Source organism: Triturus cristatus, chromosome 4_1 (genome assembly GCF_964204655.1).
Source record: "Triturus cristatus chromosome 4_1, aTriCri1.1, whole genome shotgun sequence".
In the NCBI taxonomy this organism is placed as follows: domain Eukaryota; kingdom Metazoa; phylum Chordata; class Amphibia; order Caudata; family Salamandridae; genus Triturus; species Triturus cristatus.
In genome coordinates, this window is record NC_140585.1 from 887,234,631 (window position 1) to 887,253,392 (window position 18,762).

Genomic DNA, 18,762 nt, shown 5'->3' on the forward strand with positions numbered 1-18,762 from the left:
TCTTTGTGAAGAGACATACGCTAGAGAAAGCGTTGTTAATACAGTTGAATTGTGCCAATGGGTCCCAAGGGCCGTTTGCTTGTTGGGTAACGCCAACGCTTCCCTCTGTACTGAGAGGAGAAAGAGACTTTTGTTTAAAATTGATCCAAAATTGGCAGATCTGGTGAGTAGAGAGTCAGGCCATTCGGCCAATGGTTTACTGTTTGATGAGGAATTCGTAAAAGAGATGGCCAAGTATGCTGGAGCCTTTAATTCTATTCAGAAGGCACAGAAGGACATTAGGTGAGTTGTTGGCAGAATTGGTATTACTAGAGGCTCCTTCACGAAAGGTGGTTTCCGGTCTGGAAATTATCAATCAGGCTCCTATTCTCCTGGATTCTACCCACAGAGACAGAAAGGAGGAAGAGGCCGTTTTAGAGGCGAAAGGAGAACCATATTTCAAGGTATGTTCGCCAAAAGACCCTTTTTCTACACAGCCAAAGGTGGGTAGCAGACTTGCTCTATTTTTAGACAGATGGAAGGATATCACTTCAGATCCTTGGGTCCTTCAGACAGTTGTAGGCTATCAAATAGATTTTGTAGAAAGTCCTATTCAGGTAAGGAGACCTCCTCTTCTAAGATGTGCAAAGGAACAGGAGGATTTAGTAAGTCAGGAGGTTTTGGAATTAGAAAGCAAGGGTGCCATAGAGAAGGCAGAGACTTCATCAGGTGGATTTATAAGCAATCTTTTCTTGGTAGAGAAAAAAGACAAAACCATGAGACCTGTCATAAATCTGAAGGAGTTGAACGAGTGGGTGGAATACAACCATTTCAAGATGGAGGGTATTCACATATTGAGAGATGTTTTGAGGAAAGGAGATTGGTTGACTCGCCTAGACCTAAAAGACGCTTACTTAAGTATTCCGGTTTGTGTAAATCAAAGAGATCTTTTGAAGTTCATTTGGAAAGGGACAACGTGGAGGTTCAAGAGCCTTCCCTTTGGTTAGACTTCTGCCCCTTGGTGTTTCACGAAGGTGATGCGACCGATAGCAGCCTGGCTTCGGTCAAGGGGAATAAGATTAATCATTTATTTGGACAACATTCTTATTATGTCGGAGAACAGGAAACAAGCTCAGGAACACACTACACTAGCAGTCAGGGTTATAGAGGATTTAGGTTTTATAGTAAATAGGAAGAAATCTTGCCTTGTCCCCAGTCAAGAGAGTGTGTTTCTTGGCTTTCAGTTCTCGACTTTGGAGTGTGTGTTGAAGTTACTGATGGAGAAAGTCAGGAAGATCCGCAGGGAAGTGAGGAGATTGTTAACGAATGGTTGGGTTCCTTTGAGACAAATAGCGAGAGTTATTGGGCTTCTCACAGCCTCAATTCAAGCAGTCTTCCCAGCTCCCCTCCACTACCGTGCTTTGCAGAGAATGAGAACTTTGTATTTAAACAAAGGGGTGAGCTATTCTCAGAAAGTACAGTTAGATTCAGAAGCAAAAGTGGAACTAACATGGTGGTTAGAGAATCTTGTGGCTTGGAACGGCAAAGCAATCTTCGGCCCTTCTCCAAATATGATTATAGAATCAGACACCAGCCTTCAGGGTTGGGGTGCCAGATGTGGTTCAATGACTACGGGGGGAAAATGGACAGGGGAAGAGAACAATATGCATATCAACTATTTGGAGTTGTTGGCAGTTTCCTTTGCAGTGAAGAGCTTCACGAAGGATCAAGTCAAATGTTGCGTCCTATTAAAGATGGACAACATTTCTGCAGTAAGATATGTCAACAAACTCGGGGGTCCTCGTTCAAAGGCATTGGCAGATTTGGCGAGGGAATTTTGGCCCTTTTGCCTGAGCAGAAACATAATGCTGCTCTCTCAATACTTGCCAGGGGTGAGCAATTCGATTGCAGATTGGAACTTTCGGCAACTGAAGGATTTCAGCGATTGGAGGTTGTAGAAAATAAGGTTCTTATCTCTGTACAAAATGTGGGGTCCTTTTGCATTAGATCTCTTTGCGAATCGTGTAAATGCTCAGGTTCGCAGGTTTTACAGTTGGAGGCCAGATCCAGCTGCAGAGGCGGTAGATGCATTAATGCAAGTTTGGAACGAGCCTCGATGCTACGCATTTCCCCCTTTCGCTCTCATTCAGAGGGTCCTGTTGAAGGTGAGGAAAGACAGGGCGGAGATAGTTCTCATAACACCATTCTGGATGACTCAAGTCTGGTATCCAGAGGTTATGGAGATGTTGATTGCCGACCCGGTACTTCTTCCGGATGTGCCGGATTTGTTAACCAACGCTTCAGGAGATTTTCACGAGATGGTTCTTCAGGGTCATTTAAAGCTCATAGCTTGGTTGATTTAGGGAGAGCCTGGCAAATGCAGGGCTTATCTTCGGAAGCTTCAAAACTCATTAAGGAATCATGGGCACCAGGGACCGCCAAGGCATACAGATTGGCATGGGGGCGATGGGTTCGTTGGTGTACTTCAAGGGGTTTGGATCCAGTATCATCTCCTTTAGTTGAGGTGGTCAACTATTTATCGGAGGTTTTCCATAACGGTAAATCCTATAGTACTGTTAATATAGCAAGGCCAGCTATCTCTTCAGGCCATGATTTAGTGGATAGCATCACTATTGGACAACATGATGTAGTTAGGAGACTTTTGAGAAGTGTTAGAATTAAGGCTCCTCCCGGGGCTAAGTATTCTTCCCTTTGAGATGTGGCTCTTGTCTTGAGGATTTTGATGAGTTGGAACGAAAACGAGTTTCTTAGTCTTAAAGACCTTTCACTCAAATTAGTTATGCTACTGTGTCTTATTTCCTTCAGAAGAGTATCAGATGTTAGGGCTTTAGAAGTTACAGGGTGTCGCTTTGTGCCGGAGGGTGTTTGTTTTTCTATATCAAAAAGCACCAAAACTTTATCTAGTACTATTTTCTACCCGAGTCTCAACGACTGTAGGAAGCTTTGCGTGATGAGATGTATAAGTGAGTACGAAAGGAGGACTGAATCCTTAACAAACAATCAAACCCAGTTGCTTATTTCCTTCAAACCTCCACATAAAGCTGTCTCCGCACCTACCTTAGCTCGCTGGGTCAAGGAGGTCATGTTTAGAGCAGGAATTGACTTAAATAAGTTTGGTGCACATTCTGCTAGAGGAGCTATGGCTTCTAAGGCCTTTATCCTGGGTGGTGGTTTAACAGCTATTTTAGCTGCAGCTTATTGGTCTTCTGACTCGGTCTTTAAGAAGTTTTGTTTTAAACCTGTGGATTGTCCAGTAGAGAATATTATGGCAAGGCTTTGAACATGCATAATACTGGCCTCGGTGCCTTGCCATAAAATTCAGATTTTCCACAGCTTGGGTGGGTAGAAAATCATGATTTTATTAAAGACATGCAGGCTGATATTATCCCTCCCTGTGTTCCCACCCATTAATGCTTTGTTTTGACTCTTTCAGGTGGAGACATTAAGAAGTGATCCATTATGGAGAAGCGTCGTTGGATTTTTGGAGTTTATCCTTTGTTTTACAGTTCTCTGATTTGGATCGAATTTATGGACTTGTTCGCAGCGTTAAAGAAGGAATATGGCTGCCTCTCTCAGGATTTTGTGGACTTTGGAATGTTAAAGCAATGTTCTAAATTCTTTACATTGTTTGGTGTTGCTGCTGTGAGTTTGCAATTAAAGATACATGCATAATATCAGCCTCCGTGTCTTTAATAAAATCATGATTTTCTACCCACCCAAGCTGTGGAAAATCTGAATTTTACTATCTCGACTGACCAACTTAATGAGGTGCCAAACTACAGTTCTCCCCCTCGGAATTGTGTTTGCAGTCTGGAAAAGTTTGAGTCCTTTTCACTCGAGCAGATTCTGAAGGCTTTGGAAAAAGCCAAATCGGGCTTACCCATAGATTTACGCCCTTCTAGGATAATAGTTTTACTCTAATCAGATTGCATCTGCTATTAGGACATTGTTTAACCCATCAGTGTAGACTGGGAAAATCCCTCAAGCTTGGAAATCAGCTCAAGGGGCACCTATACAAAAGAAGGCCAATGTTGACCATAAAAATGTAAAAAGCCATCATCCTTTTTTGTCGCTTCCGGGCAAGTCGTTGGAAGGTCTGGTAAATAAACAACGTTCATCCTATCTTGAAGAGAATAAGATCTTGGCCGCATCACAATCTGGGTTCAGACCTTCCCATAGTATAGTTTGCCTTGGTTGCGGTCACCAACTTAATACAACTCGCCCCGATACTGAAACTCCTTCTATGCTGGCGCTGCTGGACTTGTCCACGGCTTTTGATACCGTGTCCCACACCAGACTGATTCAAAGGTTGCATGAGATTGGTATTTTTGGTACAGCTGTACAATGGCTTTGCGATTTTCTAGAAGATAGAACTTTAACTATCTCGCTGGGAGCATTCAAGTCACGATCCATGTTGATTGACAAGGGGGTCCCGCAGGGCTCTTGTTTAAGCCCCACGTTGTTCAACATATATTGCTAAAACATTTGGTTTAGAAATATCATATGCTGATACTCACTTGTTTTCTCTTTTGATAAAAACTTGAATGTAGTTTAGGACCATTTTTCTAAAGGTATGAAAGCTATAGCAGAATGGATGACAACAAAATGTTTACGGTTAAACACAGACAACAGAAATCATGCTGTTTGGTAAGGCCCACCAACTTTGGTCTTCGGAATGATGGTCTTCAGTATTAGGTCCTGCCCCCATGCCCAAATATGCAGTTAGGAATCTCGGTGTTAAAATAGATCATTCTTTATTTATGAAATAACAAGTTGCATCCATTAGTGGTACATGTTTTAACACAATGCGTGCGTTAAAGAAAGCACTTCCTACCTTTCTCTTTTTGCCAGGAAAACATTTGTCCAGGCATTAATAATTAGCAGATTAGAAAATGGAAATGCACTATTTGCCTCAGCGAACAACACCTTACTAGCCAAAATGCAAGTGATTCAAAACACAGGTGCACAGTTTGTTTGCAACCTCCCTTCTGGCTCTGCACCTGAACTCTTACTGAGAAGCTTACATTGGCTTCCAGTTAAGAAAAGAATAATCATTAAAATATGTTGCATTACACACAAAATCCCAATGGTAAATGGCCCTAGCTATTTGCATAAGAAACTTAGATTGTATTGTCCAGTCAGAAATCTTCTTTCCAAGACCAAAGCTTCACACACGGCCCCTCGTATATGATTGACATGGTGCAGAGGCAGGTCTTTCTTACCTGGCCCTGTCAGATTAGAATAGTTTGCCTTATGTCATTAGCTGCACAGACCGTGCCAAGTTTAGGAAGATGCTCAAGACAGTTTTTTTAGCTAGTTGTTTGAACTGCTTGTGTTTATCTTCAGCGCCAAGATACCCCTATGAGGGCGATTTGTGTGCTATATCAAATTAAGTTAACATATCTTCCAACAATGGGTAGTACCCTGGCTTGACCTTTTCTCCACTGCAGAGAATGCACAGTGTCCAAGCTTTCACGTGTTAGAGCTCCTGTGATGATGCTCTATTAGATGCTTTCCGCCTAGAGTGAAGCTCAGACCACCTGTTTGCCTTCCCACCACTACCTTTCCTGCCCAGAGTTGACCAGGCCCATGTCATCTTAGAGGCTCTCCATTGGGCAAGGAGTGTGCAGTATCTGGAACTTCTGGGGCATGAAAAAACATGTTACCTGTGCATTGTGGTTGTCCAGTATTGCGATCTTTCATACATTCACATGCTTGAATCAGACTAGTGAGCAATGTAAAAATTAAGTGTTTTAAGTCATGGATACCTTCTCTCCGAGAACAGTTCTAGCAACAATTTATTGAAAGAGAAAATACATGTAAATCTTTGAGAGAAAAATGCATTCCTAATATACATACTATATATATATATATATATATATAAAAGGAGTTGTCTTCCTTTTGCATAGGCTCAAAAGGCGGCCTCATAAGCTGAGTAAGGACTGTATTTAATTGCCAGGTAACTGCTAGACGCTTTACCAGCGTTAACACCCTGACCAGTCCTTTCATGAATTCTTTTATCACCCTCAAAGACCAAAACAATAAATCACCAGGCTTTCTTAGATATCTCGATATTGCTGCCAAATTTACTTTTATAGAGAAATGTACCAATACTGATCTTGCCAACTGGAGCAAGTATGGTAATATCTGGTCCAGTGTTGATTGTAAAGGATGTAGATTGTGGTCTATGCACCAGAGACCGAATCTCTTCCATTTCACAACATAAGTGTTATTAGTGGCAAAAGCTCTTGAGTAATCTGTGGAATATTAAGGGATTCAAATTCCTGGTCATGAGTTGCCAAGCGGATAGATTCAGAGACAAAATGTGGGTGTACAACCTGCCCTTTGTTCATGAATATCAGAGTGTCAATAGGAGGGAAACATTTGTGAGGGGACACTGACATCCGTAAAAGATCTGAAAAACAAAATTGTCTTGGTCAAGCCAGGGCTATTAGGCTCAGATGACAAGGTTATGACTTCGTGAAGTGCCCTTGGTATGAGAGGGAACTGTGGAAATGCATAAGTGAACATTCCTGTCCAGCGGAGCTGAAGAGCATTCCACCACAATCCGTTCTGAGGGAATCTGCTGGCAAACTTCACGCATTTTTTGTTGTTCATAGTTGCAAACAGATCCAACTTTGGAGTACCCCCATCATTTGAAGATCCGGGCGAGCTGGAGTTGATTTAATTCCCATTCGTGCCACTGGCATGTGGACCTGCTCAGAATCTGCCCACGTGTTGTGTATTCCGGGACATGTTCCACTTGAAGTGCGATGTTGTGCTTCAGGAGGCCACTGCCATATCTCCTGAGCTTGTCATGAGAGGATCTGTAATCTTGTTCATTCCTTGGTGGTGTTGTTTGTTCTCACTAGAACATGAAAACTGAGGATCCTGGGGAGGAAAGCCTTTAATCCTAAAAACACCACCTTCAGCTCAAGAAATTTGATGTGCATTTGTGCTTCTTAGACGTTCCATGTTCGCCGAAACTCCAGTTCTTGAAGATGTGCCTCCATCTGTGAAGGGATGCACATGTAGTCATTACATAACTTGGACATTGAGGCTTGAAGGAGATATATTTTTCCGTATCTTTCACCAGGACAGGGTGTCGAATGAGCCTTGAGCTTGGATCCACTTGATATCCAGTTGTTCCCGAAGCTGCATCATATGCAGCCATGGAATGCACGAGGAGAGCATCCCCAGCATGGATTTGAACATTTTCACTGAAACTGACTTTTTTCTTTGTATTTATGATGTTATATGCAAGATCTTGTGGATGCATTCTGTCATAGGGTAAGCCTTCACTATTTTGGTATGCAGTACAGCACCAAGGAACACCAGTGAATGACTAGGTATGAGAGATGATTTGTCCATATTGATCTGTATGCCTAGCACCCTGAAGAGCTGCAGGCAAGGCCATGAAGAGTTTTTTTCCAGAGTGGTATGTGGATCTCTTGACTAGCTAGTCGTCTAGGTAGGGATAAACCTGGTGTCCTTGCTGTCTTTAGAAAGTGGCCACTGGGGCCATACACTTCGTGAACAACCTTGGCGCTGACCAGAGACCAAAAGGCAGCCCTCTGAATTGATAGTGGCACTCTGCCACCTCGAACCATAGAAATCATCGATGCTTGATGAGAATGGGAATGTGAAACTAAGCATCTATGAGATCTAGATATGTCAGTCTCCTTTGTCGATCACTGAAAAAATCTCTTGCAACAGCAGCATTCTGAAGGGCTATTTTTTTATACACTTACTGAAGCTTCTGAGATCTATTACCTCTCTCCATTTGCCACTCTGTTTCTTTTTTATTAGAAAGAAGTTTGAATAAAATCCCTTTCTGCAGTGTTGCTGCAGAACTTCTAATGCTCACTTCAGGATAAGGGCTGAAATCTCCTGTTTCAACAGTTAGATTTTGAAGTTTTCTCGAGACAGGAGGGAGACCAGGAGGCATCTGGACAGATTCTAGGGCATGCCCTGATGAATAGCATACAACACCCGTTTGTCTGATGTAATATTGCGCCATTGATGGTCATTACATGACAGGTAGCGAGTCTGATGAGGCTTGTACGACGTGACTTATGGAACCAAAATGTCACTGATGCCGGGAGTTGTCCTGGGACTTTCGTCTGGTTGGTGGATGTAGGCGAGCTGACCGTTGGTTGTATGGCATATTAGATGTTCGGAACTTCTGCTGACCTGCATATTGACGATATCCCTGTTGAGGGGTATGGTTGATATCTATAGGATTGAAAGGAAGATGTTTGTTAATATTCACCCCTTTCTCTACCTCCTCAAAATGACTGAAAACGACGTTGCTGGAGGGTTCCTAGGGGCCTTGCGGTTTCCGTGTCGGCCTTTATGCCTTGCAGAGCGTCATCAATATGCTTTCTGAAAAGATTTACCATTGAGTGGCATATCTATACCACTCGACTGAACCTCTGGGCGGTAAGAGATAGTTTTCAGCCAGCCCTGTCTGCGAAGAACTGGCGCGCCTGCCATTTGTCTGAAAGCGATGGAGGATAGGTCTATTGACTTCTGAGGCTGCTCTGGTGCCCTTTTGAAGAATCTGCGTAGCCTCTGCTTTCTTCTCTTCAGGGAGATGGTCCGGAAAATGTAGTTCACCATTGGGATGGCCCGTATAGACTTTCTGGTGGAATCTTTAAAATCATATAGGATGCACTCTGCTTGTCTCGCGGGGAGAGGCAAGTCAAACCATTTAGACGCTCACTCCAATAGCTCATGGAACCTCCCAATGTCCTCAGGTGGGAAATTGGCCAGTGAAGGAGATGGTGAGGATGGTGCAATATAATCATCCTATTCCGCAACCACAGAATCTGCATCGTGAACCAATTCCCCTTCCTCTGGCTGCTCCTCCGGATCACTTTTGATGACCTGAGGGGCCACCTCACTCTTGTGCTGGAGGAAGCTCAGGAAGAGGCATTTCCTGTTGTCTTTCATGCCGTCTCAGAGGAACTGGAGTATGTGAGTCTGGGAAACGTTTGTAATAGTCATCCAACATGCGTCTGAGGTCCGTGACCAGTGACGTTAGTACTGATATGGTGTCCCTTTATGAAGGAGGCATATCATAATCCTCCTCAAAAGAATCATATTGGTGTGGCCTAGGTTGAGGACGCTCTTTAAAAGAAAAATCTGTCTCCATATACTCCGAAGTATTCCCTTGATACTCTTCCGCATTGTCAGTGCCATTGACTGGAATGTGGAAAGGGCATGCCCAGACGTGGGTCCCATGCTCACTAGATTCAAGCTAGCCTGGCTGATGAGAGGTGATGCCCCAAAAGCAGTCCCAGGATGCTTGTTTCCAGTCCAGGGAGGACCTGGCTTGGCAGTTCGGGCTGGACTGCTCCCATGAGGAACAGGTTCAAGACTGATTTGCATATGGCTGAGTCCAAACTGGGGTGGCATTGTGAGAAAAACAATGGATTAAACCCAGATCTTTGTGACTGGGGGTGGAGGTTTGCATTGTTCAGCATTGCGCCCATCATTTGTTCCTTTTACTTTTAAATGATGTAGAAGCTGCATCTTTCCTTTTACACTCAGTAAAGCGAGTTGAGCTCTCAATATCAGAGCCAGATCTGACTTTTTCCTTTGTAGCCACAATAACAGGCTGACCTCTGTCTTTTAGAGTTTTAGCAGAAAATGTTCTGCAGTGTTTACAGTCCCTTGGCTGGGATGTAAGCAATAAAGGCAGTCTTTAGGAGGATCCTTTTCACAAGACCAGCAAAGTCTGAAGAATCTCTTCTTAGATCCTTCTGACATCTTCAAAAAGACGCCAAACACAATACCTTAAGCTGACTTCCATCCAGATAATTCTCAACTAGGAACAGTCAGGGTCAAAAGTTCACCAGTATGAAGAACTGAGGAGAGCTCAGGGAGACTCTTTCTCACACGACGTACAGTTGGAAATCTGAGGTATGGTGGCTCTGCAGGGACTTGTGGTCTCAAGATTGGTACCTCATTGGTTGAAGTTTGGGCCTTTATAAGGATGAGACTGGGTTAGCAAAATGCAAAAAAACAAGTTACTTACCTGTACACTGTGGTTCTCCTTTATTGATTTCTTACATAGATTCCCATGCTTGAATCTTCCCCGTCATCATGATGGGAGTCTAGCAGTAGTTAGAAAAACAATACTATAAAAGTACATTAGAAACCATCAAAAAGAAAGGAAACCTTTAACATCCATCAACATCTTTATGTAGGTCTCAACTTCAACCAATCAGAGACGAGCCGTAGAACCTTAACTCCCCAGCAGAGCCACCATACCTCAGATTTCGTGCACCAGGGTGTTAGAGTAAGTAGTCGCACGAGGTAAAAAGTGGCAAGCCTAGTTGGGGAGGAGGGAGGGCTGCATGTGAATCTATGAAAGATACCAATACTGGAGAACCACAATCTACAAGTAAGTAACTTGTTTTTCCTCTGGTATTTAATCTTTCAAAGATTCACATGCTTGAATCAGTAGTTAGCAGTACCATTCCCTTAATCATTGCGAATAAGTAAAGACACCTCAGTATGCTTAGGAATAAACATAGCTATATAATGTGACAATACAGAAAAAACATATCCAAACAATATACACACATATATATATATAAATATGTATATAAGTACATCTAAAACACACATATATACTCATCAGAAGCATTCCTTGAGTCTAAAACAAGAATAGAATAGAAGTAATAGATACAAAAAGACTATACCTCACATGAACAGATGCCTCAGGACCGCCTGACCCACTACTGCATCCGGCTTCCATGCTGAATCCAGGCAGTAGTGTCTGGTAAACTAATGTATGTTCGACCATGTTGCCGCTCTACAGATGTCTGGAAGTGATACTCTGGCAAAAAGGGTTGTAGAGGCTGCTATCTTCCTTGTGGTGTGCGCAGTCACCCTTGCGTACCAAGTTCTTCTAGCTTTGTTATGGCAGAAAATAATCACAGAAGAAATCCAACGTGCAATACTACTCCTTGAAAGAGCCTGGCCTCTCCTTGGAGATGTAAAAGATACAAAGAGATGTTACGATTTCCTGAAAGTCTTTGTTCTATGGTTGTAGAATTTGAGGCATAGCTTCACATCTAAAAAACGTAACGCCCTTTCAGCAGAGGTGGAAGGATTTCCGAAGTACGTTGTTAGTACTATCGGTTCATTTAGATGAAAAGAAGTTGCAACCTTCGGTATAAAATGTGGATATGTTCTCAATATTACTTTATCCTGTTTAAACTGTAGAAAAGGTTGAGCGACAGCGAAGGCTTGAATTTCACTGATTGTTCTAGCAGACGTGAGGGCCAACAAGTGAGCCGTTTTCCACGAGACGTATTTCAATTCAGCATTGTGGATCGGCTCAAAGGGCTGTTTTATCAGCTGAGTGAGGACTGTGTTTAACTGCCATAGAATAGCAGGATGCCTTATGGGTGAAAAAACTCTGAAAAGGCCCTTCATAAACTCCTTTACTGTTCTGGTAGACCATAGCAAGAGTTCCCCCGGTTCCTGCGAAACCTGAAAATTACTGCCAAGTGTACTTTGATTGATGAATGCGACAATTTTGATCTTGCTAAAAGAAGGTACGGCCATACCTGTTCCGGGGTCAACAGGAAAGGATGACTACCTTTTCTACGCACCAATGGCAGAATCTCTTCCATTTTGCAGCATATGATTTATTAGTGGAAGAAGCTCTGGAACACTGTAAGATGGATTTGCAATCTGGAGCGATGTCTAGATCTCCAACTTCATAGCCATGAGGTTACAAGCCTATAAACTCAGATTTTATCTGAGGGTAAAGAATCTGAACGTTTTCCATGGACAGCAAGTTTGGCAGAGGTTGAAAGAGAATGCGCAGAGATATTGAGCACAGTAGAAGTTCAGGGTACCAAAACTGCCTCGACCATGCCCGAGCTATGAGAATGAAATGGCATGGTTCCCTTTTCATTTTGCACAGCACCCTTGGAATGAGAGGGAACGGCGGAAAAACATAGGCAAACATTCCAGTCCACTGCATGTGCAGAGCGTTCCCCCAAGAGTTGGCCTGGGGAAACCTGCTGGCGAACTTCTCATTGTTTCCGGTCGCAAAGAGATCCAGTTTCGGAGTACACCACAGTTTGAAAACTCGCCGTAGCTGCTTCCAATCTAATTCCCATTAGTGACATTGGGAGTTGGTTCTGCTTGATGAATCCGTCCACTCGTTATCCATGCCTGGAACATGCTTTATTTGTAACATTATCTTGTGCTGTATAAGCCATTTCCAGATTTCCTGGGCTTGATCTGATAACGTGCAAGACCTGGTGCCCCCTTGTTTGGCCAGGTAGAACATCGTTGTGGTGGTGTCTGTTTTCACCAGAACAAAAGTGCCTTGGATTCTTGGAAGGAACGCCTGTAGTCCCAGAAACACTGTCCTCAATTCCAAGAGATTTATGCACATTTGCGTTTCTTGAACAGACCATCTTCCATGGATTTGCAATTCCTGGAGATGCGCTCCCCAAATGTTAATCGAAGCATCCATAGTCATAACGTAACTGGGCTGTGTTGCCTGAAATGAGAGGCCCGGAGAGATATTGCGCTCTTCCTCCCACCATAACAGGGCCTGTTTCATTGACCGAGAGATGAATGAGGTCTTTGAATGTGCCCCGTACCTGATTCCTTTGCATGTCCAGCTGCTCTTCGAGAGGTCTCATGTGTAAACGACAATTTGGTATCAATGGGATGCATGAGGACAGCAAATATTTGTACACTCTCACAGAAGTGGACTCTTTTGCGCGCAGAAGGGCTGAGCTTTCATTATTCTGGTGTCCAATACCGCTCCGAGAAATATACATCTCTGGCTTGGAATCGGGCATGACTTCTCTACATTGAGTAGCAAGCCTAGAGACTTGAACAGCTGCTGACAAGCCCATGTAGACCTTCTTGCAGACTGGAAGGTGGACTCTTTCATCATCCAATCGTCCAGGTATGAATAAACTTGGAGGCCCTGCCTTCTCAGAAAAGCCACTACAGGAGCCATGCATTTCATGAACACTCTGGGAGCTGAGCGAAGGCCAAAAGGAAGAACTTTGAACCGATAGAAACACCCTGCCACCTCGAACCTGAAGAACTGACGGTGCTGTGCATGGATGGGAATGTGTAAGTACGAGTCCAAGAGATCAAGGGACACTAAAAAAATCCCCTTTGTCCACCAATAAGAGAACCTCTTGCAGGGACAACCGTCTGAATGATTGTTTCTTGATGTATTTGTTCAGCTGTCTGAGATCCATGACCTGTCTCCATTTCCCGCATTTTTCCTTATAAGGAAGAAGTTGGAATAGAAGCCTTTCCCTCGTTGACTGGAAGGAACTCTTTCTAATGCCCCCTTTAACAGCAAGGGCGAGATCTCTTGCTTTAGAAAAGAAGTATGTTGATGTGTTCTCCTTGCAGGCGGATTTCGAGGAGGCTTCTGAACAAATTCTAGGGTGTGGCCCCGATGGAGGATGTTCAACACCCATTTGTCCTTTGTGATGGTTTCCTATTGGCACAGAAAAGAGGAAAGATGATGGATCCCCTGAGGCTGAATTTGAGAAGAGGCGGTTGGTAGATAGAAAACGCCAGTCTTCTAGAGGAATGTTGCGATTTACCTTGTGCAGAAGGCTTGCGTCTAGCTGATTGTATGACGCATTGGAGGCACAAAAATGTTGCTGCTGACCCCCTTACTGCGGCCTATAATTTTGTTGGGAGTAAGGCTGAAATTTGTACGATTGATAGGACGGTCTTTGTTGAAACTGTCCTCATCCTCTTCCTCCACGAAAAGACTGAACACACCTTTGCTGCAGCACACCTAAAGAACGTGCCGTCTCCGTATCCGTCTTGATGCCCTGTGATGCCTCGTCAACATGTTTACCAAACAGGTTTTCCCCATCAAAGGGCATGTCCAAGATCTTCGATTGAATTTCAGGGCGGAAGGACATCGCCCTCGGCCAGCCCTGCCTATGCAGAACAGCAGCTCCTGCCATCTGTCTGAAAGCAAGTGAGAACAGATCCATAGCCGAAACAATAACTTCAGAAGAAGCCCTAGCACCTTCTTGCAGGTCTTTCGCTTCCTTTTTATCCTCGGGAAGGAATTCAACAAGAGGTGCAAGATCTAACCACAATTGGCGGTCATATCGCCCCGAAATAGCTAAGGCATTGGAGGACTTGATAGAAGTAGCTGCCATAGTAGCAAAGCGTCTGCTCGATACTGTCGAGCCGCTTACCTTCTCTGTCTGGAGGCAACAAACAAGGCGATGCCGGATTCCTGGAGCGCCTCTGCGCTGCCTGCATTATTACTGAATCTAGTTGAGGATGCCCAACCAAGCATGCGGGAGCTGAATAGGGTGCTTTGTATTTCTTTTCCATCCTTGGAAATACAGCCGGAACAGAGGCCGGATTCCTCATAAGCTTCAAACCTTCTTCCCATATATAATCTACTATTGGTATGGATCTTACTGATTTTATACACCTTTTGTTGCAGTGTGAGCATGGAGACTCAAAAAGAGGTGGTACAAGTATACACAAGAATAGCTATTCACATATATGGACATACAGAAATCACTTAGTCAACAGCGTGGGAGGGGAAACTAAACTGCTTACATCAGTTGGAATAGCCTGACAGTTACACTCTAAACAGGTGCATTCTAAGAGCTACAGGCCTTTCTGAGCATGCACAGTGCTCTGGCTTAGTACTGAAGGAGTTAACTATAGTTGATGACTCAGGCAGAATAGCAAAGCAGGCGACAGTGAAGACGGAAAGAGCACATGGCGAGCACATGGTTAACTAAAATGGATGCCAAAACAAAATGGCTTCAGCTCATGCTAACAGCGATTTCTGCCGATTTCTACAATCCTTGATCCCAACCAATGTTCCCTCTAATATTTTCCTCTGTCTGTGAAACTGTACGGTCTCTGTTCACTGCAGCAAAGGCTATGTGTGCCAAGAACCCGACCGCGCATGTGGGTGTAGCGACAGGGGGTTCTGGCACGGGGGTTCCTGCTCGATTGTGCAGCTAACTGACCAAGGTACAGGAACGCAGGAGGTCTTGTTGATGGGGCAGGCAGGTCTGGACTGGGAACCCAAAGCAGCCCTGGCAATTTTGTCAGACCAGCCTCACCTCCCCAGGGGGGAGGGGGGAAGTGGCAAGCAGTCAAGCACTACTGCCGAAGGGAAGCATCTGACAGATTGTGGTAGACACCGGCAGTCTAGAAGGAGAGTTAAAGACAGTTGTCCACGGGGCCGTAGACAAGCTCACTGACAAACTGAGCAGAGCTCAGGAAGACTCCCTTACACACGACGTGCGGTTAGAAATCTGAGGTATGGTGGCTCTGCTTGGTTAAAGTTTAGACCTACATAAAGATGTTGATGGATGTTAAAGTTTTCCTTTTGAAGGTTTATAATGTACTTTTATAGTACTGCTTGTCTAACTACCGCAAGACTCCCACCATGACAATGGGGAAGATTCAATACTGGAGAATTGCTTTTGCAAAGGTTTTCTATGTACTAGGGGGAAGTGGCAAGCAGTCAAGCACTACTGCCGAAGGGAATCATCTGACAGAGATTGTGGTCGACACCGGCAGTCTAGAGTTAAAGACAGTTGTCCACGGGGCCGTAGACAAGGTCACGGACTGTGTTGCCGTCGTCTGAGTCATAGAGGTGACCGTCGACTGAGTTGTCGTCGATGCCGTCGACAATGCCAACAACGAGGTGATCGTCGTCACAGTAATCGTCGAGGCAGTCACCACTGCTGTCGTAGCCACAAATGTTGACTGTGATTTAGCTGCCGTACGACGACTGAGCTTTTTTTCGTCGCCAAAGCCTGCTTTAGAGGTGTGACAGGCAGAGAAGCAGCTGAAGACTTTCTAATCAGAGTCTTTGTTTCAAGGCTATATTTCCGGCAGTGGAAGGTTTATCAACATTCCTTTTCTTTGGATCAGCCTTTAATGAGGTAGAGCCCTCATTTTTATGTTTCCTCGAAGCTGAGGATGGCCCAGGGATTTCTTCAACATCAGATCCAGAACCAGATCTGTATTTTTTCTTCTGGAGCCACAATAACAATCTGGCCTCCCTGTCCTTCAGGGTTTTGGCCGAAAAGGTTCTGCAGTATTTACAGTCCTTAGCAGTATGCTTGATGGACAGTCCTTGTGGGGGTCCTCAGAGAAATGTCTTGCCTTCCCACAAGATCTACAAGGTCTAAAAAGCCTTTTCTTAGATCCCGCTGACATTTTGGAAGCAAAGTAGAAAGAAAACCAATACCTTGAGGTGAATTCAGCAGGGTCAAATGTTTACTCACTGACAAACTGAGCAGAGCTCAGGGAGACTCCCTTACACACGACGTGCGGTTAGAAATCTGAGGTATGGTGGCTCTGCTTGGTTAAAGTTTAGACCTACATAAAGATGTTGATGGATGTTAAAGTTTTCCTTTTGAAGGTTTCTAATGTACTTTTATAGTACTGCTTGTCTAACTACCACAAGACTCCCACCATGACAATGGGGAAGATTCAATACTGGAGAATTGCTTTTGCAAAGGTTTTCTATGTACTACTTTTTGTACTGCTTAATAAAGTACTGTGAGACTCCCACCATGACAACGAGGAAGTTTCAAGCATGTGGACCTATGAAAGATTCAATACTGGAGAACATCAGTTCCCTGATCAGACTGCCACTTCAGGAGTTTTGTTCCAGCAGCAGGTCAGGGCCCTCCACCCCAGGTTGTGCAATCTACACCTCCATGCAAGGAGACTGCATGGCAGCAGCTGCCTGCCATCAACCTCCCTCCCGGGTTGTGGATGTCATCTTGGCAGCAGGTGTCCATTCACAAAAACCAACTATGCTGGGAGGGGTTTTTGGTTTAGTATACTTCCACCGGATAGAACCACTGCAAGCCAAATTGTCAGATATCTTGCTATTTATACGATCTTCAACACAAGGGAGTGTTGTGGCCACTGTTTGTTGTTAGTTTCTCAGCCTTGTTGGCTTATCTACAACCACTGTTTAGATTACCTGTTGTGATTTGTTGGACCTTTAACCTGGTTCTCACATATTTGATGTGCACCAAAGTTGAGTCAATGCAAAGCTATCCTCTGCATCTTTTGACTCTAAATACAGACTTTCTAATAGCAATTACTTCAGCTCGCTGCATGAGTAAATTACAATCGCTATCTATCCAGCAACCATATACCATAATTGTTCTAAACAAACTGGTGCCACCGATTAAGGATGCATTCCTGCCAAAGGTTGTGACCACTTTCCATGTCTGACAGTCTTTACCATTCTTTGCTTTACCTCCTCCCTCACAAGAAGAAGAAACACACTGTTTTGGTCCCAAACCACTGACTGCACCAAAACCATCAGGAGGATGATAAGCTCTCATGGGGTTTACAGGAGCAAAGAAGTGTAAGGCGGTGCAGAAAAGAACCATTTCAAGATGGATTGTCCTCTGCATCAAACTCTGCTAAGCACTGGCTAAGAAGCAGCCTCAGAGGGCTTGAGAGTACTTTCCACTAGGCCACGGCAGCTACCAATGCGTTGGCATGCAGAATGTCTGTTTTGGACATCTGACCGGCTACAATGTGAGTGTGGGTCCACACTTTTACAAACCATTCCTGCTTTGTTAGCTAGGTCTGGAGGGACACTTTGACTATTTGGTCCTGCAGGACTTTTTGGTATAAGCCATTCCACAGCCACAGCCCCTTGGGGGGTATTGCCTTAGTATCTTTTCATATGGTGGGAAATCTGCAGCTACAAGAACCCTTCAAAATTACAGGTTACTTACCTTTAGTAACACTCTTTCTGGTGTATACTCCAACAGCAAATTCTTCACTGACTCTCCCACTTCCTGCTCACGGAAAGGACTAGCTACTCCTTTTTAAAAATGAACTACTGTGTGTACAAAGTTATAAAAGAAACCAACATCATTACAAAGGGGTGGCCATGAGATGGGGTTCCGAGGTCACTACTGGGATGGGGTCGACACATAGCCTCACAACTCCACCTACCGCGCAAGTGAATTGTGGGGAAAAAATTCCCAGATCCAGTCTGGCACCTTGAGGTATAGACAAGGTGAAGAATGTATGGTTAGGGTATCCAACAGATAAAGCTTTCCTAAGGGAAGTAACTTTTTCTTTAGTTGTGGTTGTTCTTGACGCAGTAGATGATGCCTTTTCCAAAGTCACATGCACTTTCTGCTGTCCGCAACCATAAACTCTGAACTGAACCTTGGCAACTTTCTTTCTTTTTAGTAGACCAATAGACTTAAAAGGTTCTCCTTCTTGTCTCTTAAGTTGAAGTTTGCTTGCAAGCGGTCCAAAGATGGAGAAAAACCGGTCCAGGAGCTTTTTCAGAGTTTGGTGACGTCATACAGATGCCTAAAGCAGCCAAATCAGCTGAATCCATTGCTGTGCTGATGGTTTGATGAGACACAACTTTCCCATCCTTTAGAATTTCTTCAAATGCCCATTTTCCATGGGAAGATAGTCATAAAAGTGTTCCAAGAAATCCCCCAGTTCTGTCACAGCTAAATAAAGCTTGGACGTGGCAATATTTAAGGCAGGAGTTGATGTTGTGCAGACTTTCTTACCCACTGCACCCATCCATAGAGCCAGAAGCTTTTAGCTGCCAATAAAACTAGACAATCATGAGGAGTCTCCCTCACGGGTAACTGATTCAAATCTGGAGGTCTGTACTACTACTCCTGTTGTCTATCTCCATGTTTGATGAAGGCCATAGTCTGCATGTATTATGGCCTTTAACAGACC